General features: G+C 41.6%; 1 protein-coding gene across 2 annotated transcripts in view; it reads left to right on the plus strand.

Moving 5' to 3' along the window:
- Positions 1–3,754: 3,754 nt before the first annotated feature.
- LOC135518061 (erbin-like) overlaps positions 3,755–13,465 on the plus strand; it is a 115,917-nt gene continuing 106,206 nt past the window's right edge. For both annotated transcript variants that reach the window (XM_064942908.1, XM_064942909.1), the window contains exon 1: positions 3,755–4,345. The gene's annotated coding sequence lies outside the window, so the exon portion shown is untranslated. The remainder of the gene's footprint in view (positions 4,346–13,465) is intronic.

The following is a 13,465-nucleotide window of genomic DNA, read 5'->3' on the forward strand; positions in this document are numbered from 1 at the left end:
CTGACCAATCGGATTCCACACTTCAAGATTGTTTCGATCACGTGGGCTGGATATGTTCCGGGTAGGCTCAGATAATAACATTTATGGTAACACTTACTCGGTGAGTGAGTTTATAAGGAAGTGTATAGGAGATGTTGTACCCACTGTGACTATTAAAACCTTCCCTAATCAGAATCCATGGATTGATGGCAGCATTCACGCAAAGCTGAAAGCACATTCCACCGCATTCAATCATGGCAAGGCGACTGGAAATATGACCGAATACAAACAGAGTAGTTATTCCCTCATAAGGCAATCAAACAAGCAAAGTGTCAGTATAGAGACGAAGTAGAGTCGCAGTTCACCGGCTCAAACACAAGACGTATGTGACAGGGTCGACAGACAATCACAGATTACAAAAAGGAAAACCAGCCCCGTCGTGGACATCGACGTCTTGCTTCCAGACAAATTAAACAACTTCTTAGCACGTTTTGAGGATAAAACAGTGCCATCGACGCGGCCCGCTACCAAAGACTGTGGGCTCTCCTTCTCCGTGGCCAACGTGAGTAAAATATTTAAACGTGTTAACCCTCGCAAGGCTGCCGGCCCAGACGGCATCCCTAGCTGCGTCCTCAGAGCATGCGCTGACCAGCTGGCTGGTGTGTTTACAGATATATTCAATCAATCCCTTTCCCAGTCTGCTGTCCCCACATGCTTCAAGAAGGCCACCATTGTTACTGTTCCCAAGAAAGCTAACTAAATGACTATCGCTCTGTAGCACTCACTTCTGTCATCATGAAGTGCTTTGAGAGACTAGTCAAGGATCATATGACCACCTCCCTAACTGTCACCCTAGACCCACTTCAATTTGCTTACCGCTCCAATAGGTCCACACACTGCACACTGCCTTATCCCATCTGGACAAGAGGAATACCTATGTAAGAATGCTGGTCATTTACAACAGCTCAGCATTCAACACCATAGTACCCTCCAAACTCATCATTACGCTTGAGACCCTGGGTCTCGACCCTGCCCTGTGCAACTTCCTGACGGGCCGCCCCCAGGTGGTGACGGTAGGACACATCTCCACTTCGCTGATCCTCAACACTGGGGCCGCACTAGGGTGCTTTCTCAGCCCCCTCCTGTACTCCTTGTTCAGCCACGACTGCATGGCTATGCACGTCGTCAACTCAATCATCAAGTTTGCAGGTGACACAACAGTGGTAGGCTTGATTACCAACAACTACGAGACAGCCTACAGGGAGGAGGTGAGGGCCCTCAGTGTGGGGTCACGAAAATAACCTCTCACTCAATGTCAGCATAACAAAAGAGATGATTGTGGACTTCAGGAAACAGCAAAGGGAGCACTCCCCTATCCACATCGACAGGACAGCAGTGGAGAAGGTGGAAAGTTTTAAGTTCCTCGGTGTTCATATCACCGACAAACTGAAATGGTCCACGCACACAGACAGTGTGGTGAAGAAGGCGCAACATTGCCTCTTCAACCTCAGAAGGCTGAAAAAATTTGGCTTGTCACTGACAACCCTCACTAACTTTTACAGGTGCACAATTGAGAGCATCCTGTCGGGCTGTATCATCGCCTGGTAAGGCAACTGCACCGCCCACAACCGAAAGGCTCTCCAGAGGGTGGTGTGGTCTGCACAATGCATCAACGGGGGCAAACTACCTGCCCTCCAGGACACCTACAATACCCAATGTCACATGAAGGCAAAAAAGATCATCAAGGACAATAACCACCCGAGCCACTACCTGTTCACCCCGCTTCCATCCAGAAGGTGAAGTCAGTACAGGTGCTTTAGAGCTGGGACAGAGAGATTGAAAAACAGCTTCTATCTCAAGGCCATCAGATTGTTAAACAGCCACCACTAGCACAGAGAGGCGGCTACCTACCTACAGACTTGATATCATTGGCCATTTTAATAAATGGAACACCAGTCACTTTAATAATGCCACTTTAAGAAGGTCTACATATCTCGCATTACACATCTCATACGTATATAGTGTATACTGTATCCTTCACTATTTATTTTTTACTACCTATTGCATCTTAGCCACTCTGTCACTGCTCATCCATATATTTTATAGTTATATATTCTTATCCCATTCCTATACTAGATTGTGTGTATTAGGTTTTGTTGTTGAATGTGTTAGGTATTAGGCTTTGTTGTGGAATTGTTAGATATTACCTGTTAGATACTGCTGCACATTTCGCTACACTCGCAATAACATTTGATTTGATTTTGTAGTAAGGTGGGAGGAGTGTTCCCTCACATGAGAGGGCTTGTTTTTGTGTGAGAAATTCTGTCCTACCTTAATATTTGATGACTATATAGTCTCATATATTGGCAAAGCTGGGAACAGAAAAGGCAACTGCAAAAGTATGATCATTTTTAATTAGTCAATGTGAAAAGGTACAGTATCTCAAAAAGATGACAATACTTGGACATACCTCAATTGTGATTTGTGTGTCCACAAGAGGGAGACAAAACATCATACATCATCACATTACACTGACTGTATATTTGGGCCAGTTTCCAGGGTCCAGACCCAGATGAAGCCTATTCCTCAACTAAAAAGCACTTCAATTGAGATTCTCAATTGGGCATGCTTTTCAGTCCAGAGGTAAATGTAATCTCGGTCTTGGAAATTGGTTTCTACTAGGTTTCCAATAGGCTAGGGTAGGCTAGACTGGAACATCGTGACAGAATCCTCTCTCGTAATGTAATTTGCCCAGGAGGTGATGTAGAAATCATACTATTTCAAATGCTGTTAATATTCTTTAAAATTCAGTATATGCTATTGCACTTGTAGCTACATTGATGGTCTTCAGTCGCTCTGTTGTATTTGGGAGTAATTTATTTAACCAAATGTTTTGGATGATCCCAGTCCTTCTAGGCACTAGGTCTAGTAGACAACATTTGGTGTATAGACGTGTCAGCCTTCATCTTCACAGGCGGGACACCTTTACAAGAGGAGATTATAATTTATTCACAAGGCCCTGTTCCAATATGGCTGTGTTCAGACAGGCAGCCCGATTCTGATGTTTTTTTCACTAATTGGTCTATTAATGAAATTGGTCAAAATGCCAATTAGTGGGAAAAAAATATCAGAAAGCAGCCCAAGATCTTTTTCCATTTCCTTACATCATTCCCTCCTTCCTCTCTTGAAGCTATCACTGATGTGACCCTATAAACGATTGATGAAAGCTAGGCAGTGTATCATTACTTCAATCTATTGAAATGGTATCAGTGATTACGTCAAGGAAGGGAGGAAAATCAAGATCATGCGTCAAATTATTCTTGTGACATTCCATCATCACCATAACTTTATTCTGGGATAATCTCATTTGAAATCTTATCGTGTCCTCTCAGCTCCTCCTTCTCATAACCCATTGGATGAGAAAGACAGAGGTCCCGCCCCTCTAATCTTCTCCTCCAATGGGTTTTGAGAAGGAGGCTTGGCGAGAGGATGCCCAATAGAGATTATTCCACTGTGAGTGAATGTATCCTATTTCACGTCACTGGAGCTAAAACAAGTCTTGTTCACACAATACCAAATGTACATTATTTTCTGTTGTTAAAATAACCTTCCAAATAATTGTGAGTATCAATATAGCAGAAAATAATCAACTAAAATATGTCCTACCTCTCCACAAACCGTATTGGTGAACATAATTTACACACGGCAAACACAATTTTCATTGGTTATATTAACATGCCTATCAGGTAAGTGCACTCAGATGCAAGGTTGTCGCCGTACTGGGCCAACGATACAGCCGCATACACTGGTGTTGGCTCCGTAGACTGTGGCCAACTCTGTGTTCTTGCTACAGAGGAGATGTATGAATACATTTTTGAATGACAAAAATAACAAGAGATTAGGACTGAAAACATTTGGGTGCGGCGTTCTTCTGAAGAAAGGATTCTGCTTTGGCGGATGTTTTTTTTTTGCCTTCTGTATTTCCTTGGCTGTTGTCGACATTTTGGATTCCTTTTTAGTTTTAATGTTCGTTTTTAAAAATTCACCCAAATACAATTATTATTTTTGATAACTATTTCCCCCGTTTTATTTTAGTAATCGCATTTTGTGTATGTATTGTCTGACTGGACACTTTTTCAGCGAGACGCAAACTCTGAACAGTAAACAACTTTTGAGGGGATTGGTCTCGCGAAAGAATGCGTCTGACTGATTAGCTAGCCAGCTAGCTAGCTAGGTGTAATCTAAGTGGATGCTTGGAAGAAACAAACCTTGTCGGCCAGCGAATTTATACAGTTTAAAACGTTGGTGGATTTAACAATTTTCGGACTATATATCAAATGAGAAACTAAATCGACACCATTGTATGGTAAGTGAAGTCTAACGACACTCGTTATCACTGTAGCTATAAAGGTAGCAGTTGGCTAGTGTGTGTGTGGTCACGAACAAACGCGTTAGCTAGTTACCCAGTCGCGTCGCTAGCCGGGGGGGGCATGCACTCTTTACAGGTGGATTTCCTTACGAATGGGGTTGGCTAACTAATAATTACTAATCCAGTTTCGTTGGTTATTGTGGTGAAGAAAACTAGATAGTTTGGCAATATCACACTTGTAAAACCAATCTGGCAATTTACGTGACTCGTTTATCTGTTTTGTTTTCTCACACTGGAATGTCATTAACGTTCATGTAGCTACTGTTTACTTTCCGTTAACGTTAAGCTATCTGCCATTGGGTACTTTAATAGCTAGCCAGAAGGCTACCAACCTACAGCCCAATTAATTATCTGACATTGTTTCGAGGCACGAGTCCTGTTGATTGACAATCAGTATAATGCGGAAATATGTTGTTGTTCATCGCTTCCTGTGTCGCACACCTTCAGTTCGTATTCGAGGACCGATGTCCTACTGTACTCGGCATTTTCATTTAATTAACTTTTATCTTTGTTACTAAGATTAGCTATCTCGTATCCAAACTAGCTAACTTCAATCAGTTGGCTTTGATCCTGTGTTATTGACCCGAGACAATGAGGCTAATCTCGCGACGGATGTATCTGAAGGTGATAAGAACGTATCTAATGACATTCTCACTATAGCTACCGAGCTAGAAGGATTATAACCCTGCAATGACTGGGATCTTAGTGGGAGGTGAAAATTATATCATTATTTGTTAACCTTTTGTATTTACCCTGGAAAAATAGACTATCACTAGCTTTACCTGTGAGCAATCCGATGCTTAGGTCTATGGAGTAAAGGCTGTATTTTTTTATTTCTTAAAATAAATACAAAATTACTGGTTTGTTACTTTTGTGGCTGGTGAGCCTAGAGAATTAGCAGGTGAGGAATCTAACAGGATAGGTTCGAGGCACTTGGTAGGCTCATCTTCACTGTGGATTATCAATTTCACAACTGCACCTCCAGGTTATTAGAACTATCCAAAGGGGAACCTGTTGACATGACAACCTGAGCTGTTCATTATTGTGTGACAACTGGGGAAAATGCCATCCCATAAAGATCTTGCCTGTGAGGTTGCCATCCTCTTACAGGTAGTCTCTTTACCACACCTGCTGTCTCGACCTCTGAATGCTCCGCTACAAAGAGCCAACTGACATTTACTCCTGAGGTGCTGACCTATTGCACCCTCTATAACCACTGTAATTATTATTTCACCTTGCTGGTCATCTTTGAACATCTTGAAGAACAATCTGGCCTTAATTGCTATGTACTCTTATCTCCACCAGGCACAGCCAGAATAGGACTGGCCACCCCTCAGAGCCTGATTCCACTCTAGGTTTCTTCCTGCCTTTCTCGGGAGTTTTACCTAGGCACCGTGCGTCTACATCTGCATTGCTTGCTCTTTGGGGTTTTAGGCTGGGTATCTGTGTAAGCACTTTGTGACATCTGCTGATGTAAAAAGGCTTTATAAATACATTTGATTGACATACAGCAGCAGATGAGCGATCCTTCCGAGTGCTTTTTGATTGATCTTGTTGGTTGGATTGATTCCTTTTAACCATGCCTTGCTATAAAGGAAGTAGGCTGTTTGCAGTTTGGTTAGTATAATATGATAGCCAAAGACACATGAAACCAAAACAACAATCTGGGACGATTCTGTGATTTTTTCTTTTCTTTTTTTTTTTCCCCCATGGCTAAAAGGAAAACACAAAGCAGATATTAAATTTAAATGTAAGAAAAACAATACATGTTCACATAAAATAAATGTATTAAAATTGGTAACATTTAACAACAAATCATAACATAACCCCAACCACCACCATTGGGCACTCTGTTCACAACGCTGACATCAGAAAATCGCTCACCCACATGATGCCATGCACATGGTCAGCGGTTGGCCGGTAGGACATACTGACAAATTCTCGGAATAAAATTGTTGGAGGCGGCTTATGGTAGAGAAATGAGCAATCAATTCTCTGGTGGACATTCCTGCCAATTGCACACTCCCTCAACTTGAGACTTCTGTGTCCTTGTGTTGTGCACATTTGAGGGACCTTTTGTCCCCAGCACAAGGTGCACCTGAGTAATGATCATGCTGTTTAATCAGCTTCTTGACGGCACACCTGTCAGGTGGATGGATTATTTAGGCAAAGGAGAAATGCTCACGAACAGAGATTTTAGACAAATTTGTGTGCAAAATTTGAAAGAAGCTTTTTGTGCATATGGAACATTTCTGGGGTATTTTATTTCAGCTCATGAAACATGGGACCAACACTTTACATGTTTATATTTTTGTTCAGTGTAACAAGTAATTTATATAAAATTGATATTGTGGGAGTGGGAGTTCAATTGGGATTGTGTACAATCCTAGATCTATGATCAGGGGCAACTTTTCAGGGGAAGGTAGTTCAGAGGCCATGAAACACAACTGGGCTGGAGAGCATCCAAGTGAGAGAAGTCAGCACAGCATCAGGTGTTCCTCACCTCTTCTCACCCTTAATTTGAATAAGCATAGAAAAATAAAGAATAGAATGAGAGACAGAGTGCACCAGGGCTGTTACTCTGTGGGTAAAAAGACTGGAGAGATCTGAAAATAGCTGTGCAGCAACACTGCCCATTCAACCTGACATCTTGAGAGAATCTGCAGAGAAGAATGGGAGAAACTCCCCAAATACAGGTGTGCCAAGCTTGTAGCGTCATACCCAAGAAGACTTGAGACTGTAATCGCTGCCAAAGGTGCTTCAACAAAGTACTGAGTAAAGGGTCTGAATGCTTATGTAAATGTGATATTTCTTTTTTTTTTGTATTTTATACATTTGCAAAAATGTCAACCTGTTTTTGCTTTGTCATTATGGGTTATTGTGTGTAGATTGATAAGGGGGGGAAATAATCAATTTCAGAATACGGCTGTAACGTAACAAAATATGGAAAAAGTCAAGGGGTCTGAATACTTTCCGAATGCACTGTTTATCTAATGTGCCGGGGCGGCAGGGTAGCCTAGTGGTTAGAGCGTTGGACTAGTAACCGGAAGGTTGTGAGTTCAAACCCCCGAGCTGACAAGGTACAAATCTGTCGTTCTGCCTCTGAACAGGCAGTTAACCCACTGTTCCCAGGCCGTCATTGAAAATAAGAATTTGTTCTTAACTGACTTGCCTGGTTAAATAAAGGTAAAAAAAAAAATGTAGTTTATGAAATTAATTGAGACATTGAACAAATACAAATTAGGCTGCTACATACACCTACTTCAAAGCCTACACAATAACACTGATTATTTTACCAGACTCAGATTGTCCTTTTTTTTCTGTGCCACCAAAGTTTAGCATACTACTGGTATTGTGAACAGGTAGGCTAGTTTTGGCAGACTCGCACATTTCCAATTTTTGAGGAAGATGATATTGTATGCTCGATCGCAAATAACTAGTGATGGCCTGTATTTCTCTAACAACCCATGCATGTCAAGCAAGCAATAGGCTCGTGGCAAAACAACTTAGAAGAACATCAAAGGACATTTCCAAAATAGGACTATCGATGGAGCAAGGCCTGGGTGATATATCAACATCATGGACAGGCTAGCTGGAGACAGACTGAAGGGGTGTGTTCTTAACAATTAAAATGTTATACTTTGTTAGCTAGCAAATCAATCTGTGTTGGCTAAACTTGAAATATAATGAACAAAAATATAAACGGAACATGTAACGTGTTGGTCCCATGTTTCATGAGCTGAAGTATAATTTTGTGTACAAATTTGTTTACATCCCTGTTAATGAGCATTTCTCCTTTGCCAAGATAATCCATCGACCTGACAGATGTGGCATATCAAGAAGCTGATTAAACATCATGATCATTACATAGGTGCACCTTGTGCTGGGGACAAAAGACCACTAAAAAAATGGCAGTTTTATCAAACAACACAATACCACAGAAGTCTCAAGTTGAAAGAGTGTGCGGTGTCTAGTAGGGCATGCTGACTGCAGGAATGTCCACCAAAGCTGTTGCCAGAGAATTGATTGTTCACTTCGCTACCATAATTCGCCTCCAACGTCGTTTCATAGAATTTGGCAACCAGTCTCGCAACTGCAGACCATGTGTAACCACGCCCCAGAACCTCCAAATACGGCTGCTTCACCTGCGGGATCGTCTGAGGGAGGGTGGGTAATTAATTGTCTATTGACTGATTTCCTTATATGAACTGTAACTTGAAATTGAAATAGTTGCATATTGTGTTTTATATTTTTGTTCAGAGATTTGTTTGAGACCTGTGTTTATTTTCTATAATGCCTACTACAATAAGGTATTCATCATTAGTGAATTGTACAACAAAGCTTATTTAGAGAGAACATTTAAAAAACGAGGATGTATATTGTGAATAAGTTTGAGATGATTTTCAGGCCATATCGCCCAGCCCTACTAGACACTAAATACAAGACTAAGTTATGTCACTGACAATGTTGTAAGCACACCCTGTGTATTTGCCTGTGTAGTCTCCAGCTTCAGAGATTTTTGCAGTTCGTTCCAGTCATTGGCAGCAGAGAACTGGAAGGAAAGGCGACCAAAGGAGGAATTGGCTTTTGCGCATGCTACGAGTGGGTGCTGCTATGGTGACCAGTGAGCTGAGATAAGGCAGGGCTTTACCTAGCAGAGACTTGTAGATAACCTGTAGCCAGTGGGTTTGGCGACGAGTATGAAGCGAGGGCCAACCTACGAGAGTGTACAGGTCGCAGTGGTGGGTAGTATATGGGGCTTTGACAAAACGGATGGCACTGTGATAGACTGCATCCAATTTGTTGAGTAGAGTGTTGGAGGCTATTTTATAGATGACATCGCCGAAATCGAGAATCGGTAGGATGTTCAGTTTTACGAGGGTATGTTTGGCAGCATGAGTGAAGGAGGTTTTGTTGCGAAATAGGAAGCTGATTCTAGATTTAATTTTGTATTGGAGATGCTTAATGTGAGTCTGGAAGGAGAGTTTACAGTCTAACTAGACACCTAGGTAATTGTAGTTGTCCACGTATTCTAAGTGATCGATTGAATAGCTTGCATTTAGTTTTAATTACATTTTTAAGAGAAGTTGGAGGCCACGGAAGGAGAGTTGTATGGCATTGAAGCTCGTCTGGAGGTTAGTTAACACAGTGTCCAAAGAGGGGCCAGAAGTATACAGAATGGTGTCGTCTGCATAGAGGTGGATCATTGAATCACCAGTAGCAAGAGTGACATCATTAATGTATACAGAGAAGTGAGTCGGCCCGAGAATTTAACCATGTGGCACCCCCATAGAGAGTGCCAGATGTTCGGACAACAGGCCCTTCGATTTGACACACTAAACTCCTATCAGCGAAGTAGTTGCTAAACTCGGCGAGGCAATCATTTGAGAAGCCAAGGCTGTTGAGTCTGCCAATAAGAACGTGGTGATTTGATAGAATCAAAAGCCTTGGCCAGGTCGATAAATACGTTAATAGTTAATAGTTAGTAGTTAATAGTAGTAGTAGTAGTAGTTATTCATGGCATTTTCCATGGAGCCCTCTTCTGCTTCACAATGGTCTGATCCGTCCCCCCGGAAAGGAAATATTTAGATGGATCCTTCAGATCCATTCCACCAGGGCAATGCTTCAGGACTAAGTGCGTGTGAAAGTACTATGGAATGTTTCCATTAAGATGTAGAGAGCCCGGTCTCTCGAGTGCTACTGTATATTCACTGCCTGACTGTATAGCCATGCTTATATCACATGTTCTTGGTACAGACTGAGCATCAGATATACTGTAGATCATTTTATGTTGGTGAGTAAGAAGAAAGCACCTCATGAAACCTAGGCCGTACCCATGGGTAAGTTATTGGTTTTGTATTGTGTATTACGTGCCACTTGGAAACAACAATAATTTAGAACAATATAATCTTGAAAAGAAAAGGACATTTATTCAATATGATGCCTCAGGCTGTGTAGCCTAATCTATCCTGTTTAAGACTCAGTAGGTGACTTGGGTACTGTCATGGGGAATCGATGTGTAGTGGAGCATGACTCCAGTGCCCTTAGATTGACCTTTATTGATTACCTACATTTGTGGAAATTGGGATGGGAATTTTAAAGAGCTCTATATTGGGTGCTTTATATATATTTAGCTGCTGCCAGTGACGGCAGTTTTGGAACTGTTTGATTTTCATCTGCACCCTGAGAATAAGCTCAAGCATGCTCTCTCTTATTCCCTGTCTCTTTAATCTAATTCACTTCAGAAATTACACTGAAACCCCTTTCATCATCGATGGGGAGTGGGGGCTGGCCTTTTGGACTGCTAATGTATCTGAGCCCTTCCCCTTGTGGCACAGCAAAGTGACTGTTCCCCCAGTGGCTTCTCTCTAGAAGATGGGGCCTATATCAGTCCATTTGGCTTTGACAGTGTTGTGTTCACCGTCAGCCCTTTGACTGATTCCCTATCCATCTGCCCTTCGCTCAATACATCAAAAAACAGTCAATTGACATTAATCCAACTGGATTAATGGCCCCAGAGAATGCTTTTTATCTCTATTTTCACAGGGTTGTGTGGTATTGTCACAAACTACTACATAGCTATAGGGAGACACCATGACAGTTTATTTTTGCTCCTTGTCCCTCTGAGCTGTGTGGGGGGGGATTTTGCCCCTGCAAAACCTAGTCTCAACGATTAGTAAAAACAGGTGTTATAGGCTAATGCTCGGCTCGAAGTGGACCAAAGCCTGCATACACCTAACAGCCTGCATAAACTCACAAGACAAGGCGTTGAGTAAACCCCATAGGTCTACTGCTACTGTCCCACAGTCAAGAGAAAGTCAGTTGGACAGTTTCTGTTGATGTCTGGTTTGCTGATGTGAATGGCAACCTCATACCTCCATCTCCCGAACTCACTCAGGAGGATGTCCTAAAACCAGGGCATTAATGCTTTTTTCTTGTTGCTGCGGGAGGGTGGCCCTGTTAAGGGTAGAGGTCGACCGCTTAATCGGAATGGCCGATTAATTAGGGCCGTTTTCATAACAATCGGAAATTTTTGGGCGCCGATCTGCCGATTAAAAAAAAAAAAAAAATACTTTTTTTATATATTTGTTTATATACCTTTATTTAACTAGGCACGGCAGTTAAAGAACATTTTCAATGACGGCATAGGAACGGTGGGTTAACTGCCTTGTTCAGAGGCAGAAGACAGATTTTCACCTTGTCAGCTCGGAGGATCCAATCTTGCAACCTTACAGTTAACTTGTCCAACGCAATAACGACCTTCTCTCTCTCTTTGCACTCCACAAGGAGACTGTTATGCCTGTTATGCGAATGCAGTAAGCCAAGGTAGGTTGCTAGCTAGCATTAAACTTATCTTATAAAAAACAATCAATCATAATCACTAGTTAACTACACATGGTTGATGATATTACTAGATATTATCTAGCGTGTCCTGCGTTGCATATAATCTGACTGAGTATACAAGTATCTAAGTATGTGACTGAGCGGTGGTAGGCAGAAGCAGGCGCGTAAACATTCATTCAAACAGCACTTTCGTGCGTTTTGACAGCAGCTCTTTGTTGTGCGTCAAGCATTGCGCTGTTTATGACTTCAAGCTTATCAACTCCTGAGATGAGGCTCGTGTAACCGAAGTGAAATGGATAGCTAGTTAGTGCACGCTAATTGTCATTGTGTTGCTGGTTCGAGCCCAGAGAGAAGCAAGGAGAGGGACGGAAGCTATACTGTTACTCTGGCAATACTAAAGTGCCTATAAGAACATCCAATAGTCAAAGGTTAATGAAATACAAATGGTATAGAGGGAAATAGTCCTATAATTCCTATAATAACTACAACCTAAAACTTCTTACCTTGGAATATTGAAGACCCATGTTAAAAGGAACCACCAGCTTTCATATGTTCCTAATGTTCTGAGAAAGGAACTGAAACGTTAGCTTTCTTACATAGCACATATTGCACTTTTACTTTCTTCTCCAACACTTTGTTTTTGCAATATTTAAACCAAATTGAACATGTTTCATTATTTACTTGAGGCTAAATGGATTTTATTTATGTATTATATTAAGTTAAAATAAGTGTTCATTCAGTATTGTTGTAATTGTCATTATTACAAATACATTTTTAAAAATCGGCCCGATTAATCGGTATCGGCTTTTTTGGTCCTCCAATAATCGGTATCGGCGTCGAAAAATCATAATCGGTCGACCTCTAGTTAAGGGGATATAGGAGGAAAGGGCAATCAACATTTAAGATGGTTTTCATTGTGAGTTTGTGAGTGTGTTGCCAAGACAACGGGAATGGGAACGGTTGTTGGATTAGTGAGGCAAGGGCCTTGTTCGCTGGAGGACTCGGACCCAAAAGAATCCTGAGTCGGACTAGGACGGCTCCATCACATACACTGACCCTAATGTTGCTGTTTGACAAAATGGCAGTAAGCATGATTATACAGTAAACATCAGTATATTCATTGATAGCAGACACAAAATGGGTCTCTTTTGTAGAACATTTACGACAGCAATGGAGAAGACCATTTGATGTGTTTTGTATACAGAGATGAGCCCGAGGCATTGAGAGAGCTCTGTTTATGTCGGTGTGAAGATGATGATGTGTGTTAGGAGGGATGGCAGCCTTGGTAGTTGTAGACAAAACTGGTTGTTGAAGGAGGCAACACAAAATCTCCCTACGTTTTCTGTATTCTGGCGAAATAAACCATGATCTCACAAGATTACACTGTCAGAACTAGGGCTATGGCGGTCATGACATCTTGTCAGCTGGTGATTGTCAAGTAAATATCTGCATCTCCTGGCTTCCACGCATAGCCTACAAGTCACTAATGCAGACCTTTGGAACATCTACATTTAAAAAAGTTTAAGTCCATTTAATATAGCCTACACCATAACAAAATAAATCCATTATTTATTTTAGACAGGTCTAAAGAAACATGATATTAATGAAATGTAGTCTATTTCAGAAGAACAGAATAGCATACTCTGAGTGCCCTTATGTTAGGCCCTGATCTGGCTATGCCATATGGCTTTGGTCGGCAAAATGAACTAGTGT

This window comes from Oncorhynchus masou, chromosome 28, assembly GCF_036934945.1.
Source record: "Oncorhynchus masou masou isolate Uvic2021 chromosome 28, UVic_Omas_1.1, whole genome shotgun sequence".
Classification (NCBI taxonomy): domain Eukaryota; kingdom Metazoa; phylum Chordata; class Actinopteri; order Salmoniformes; family Salmonidae; genus Oncorhynchus; species Oncorhynchus masou.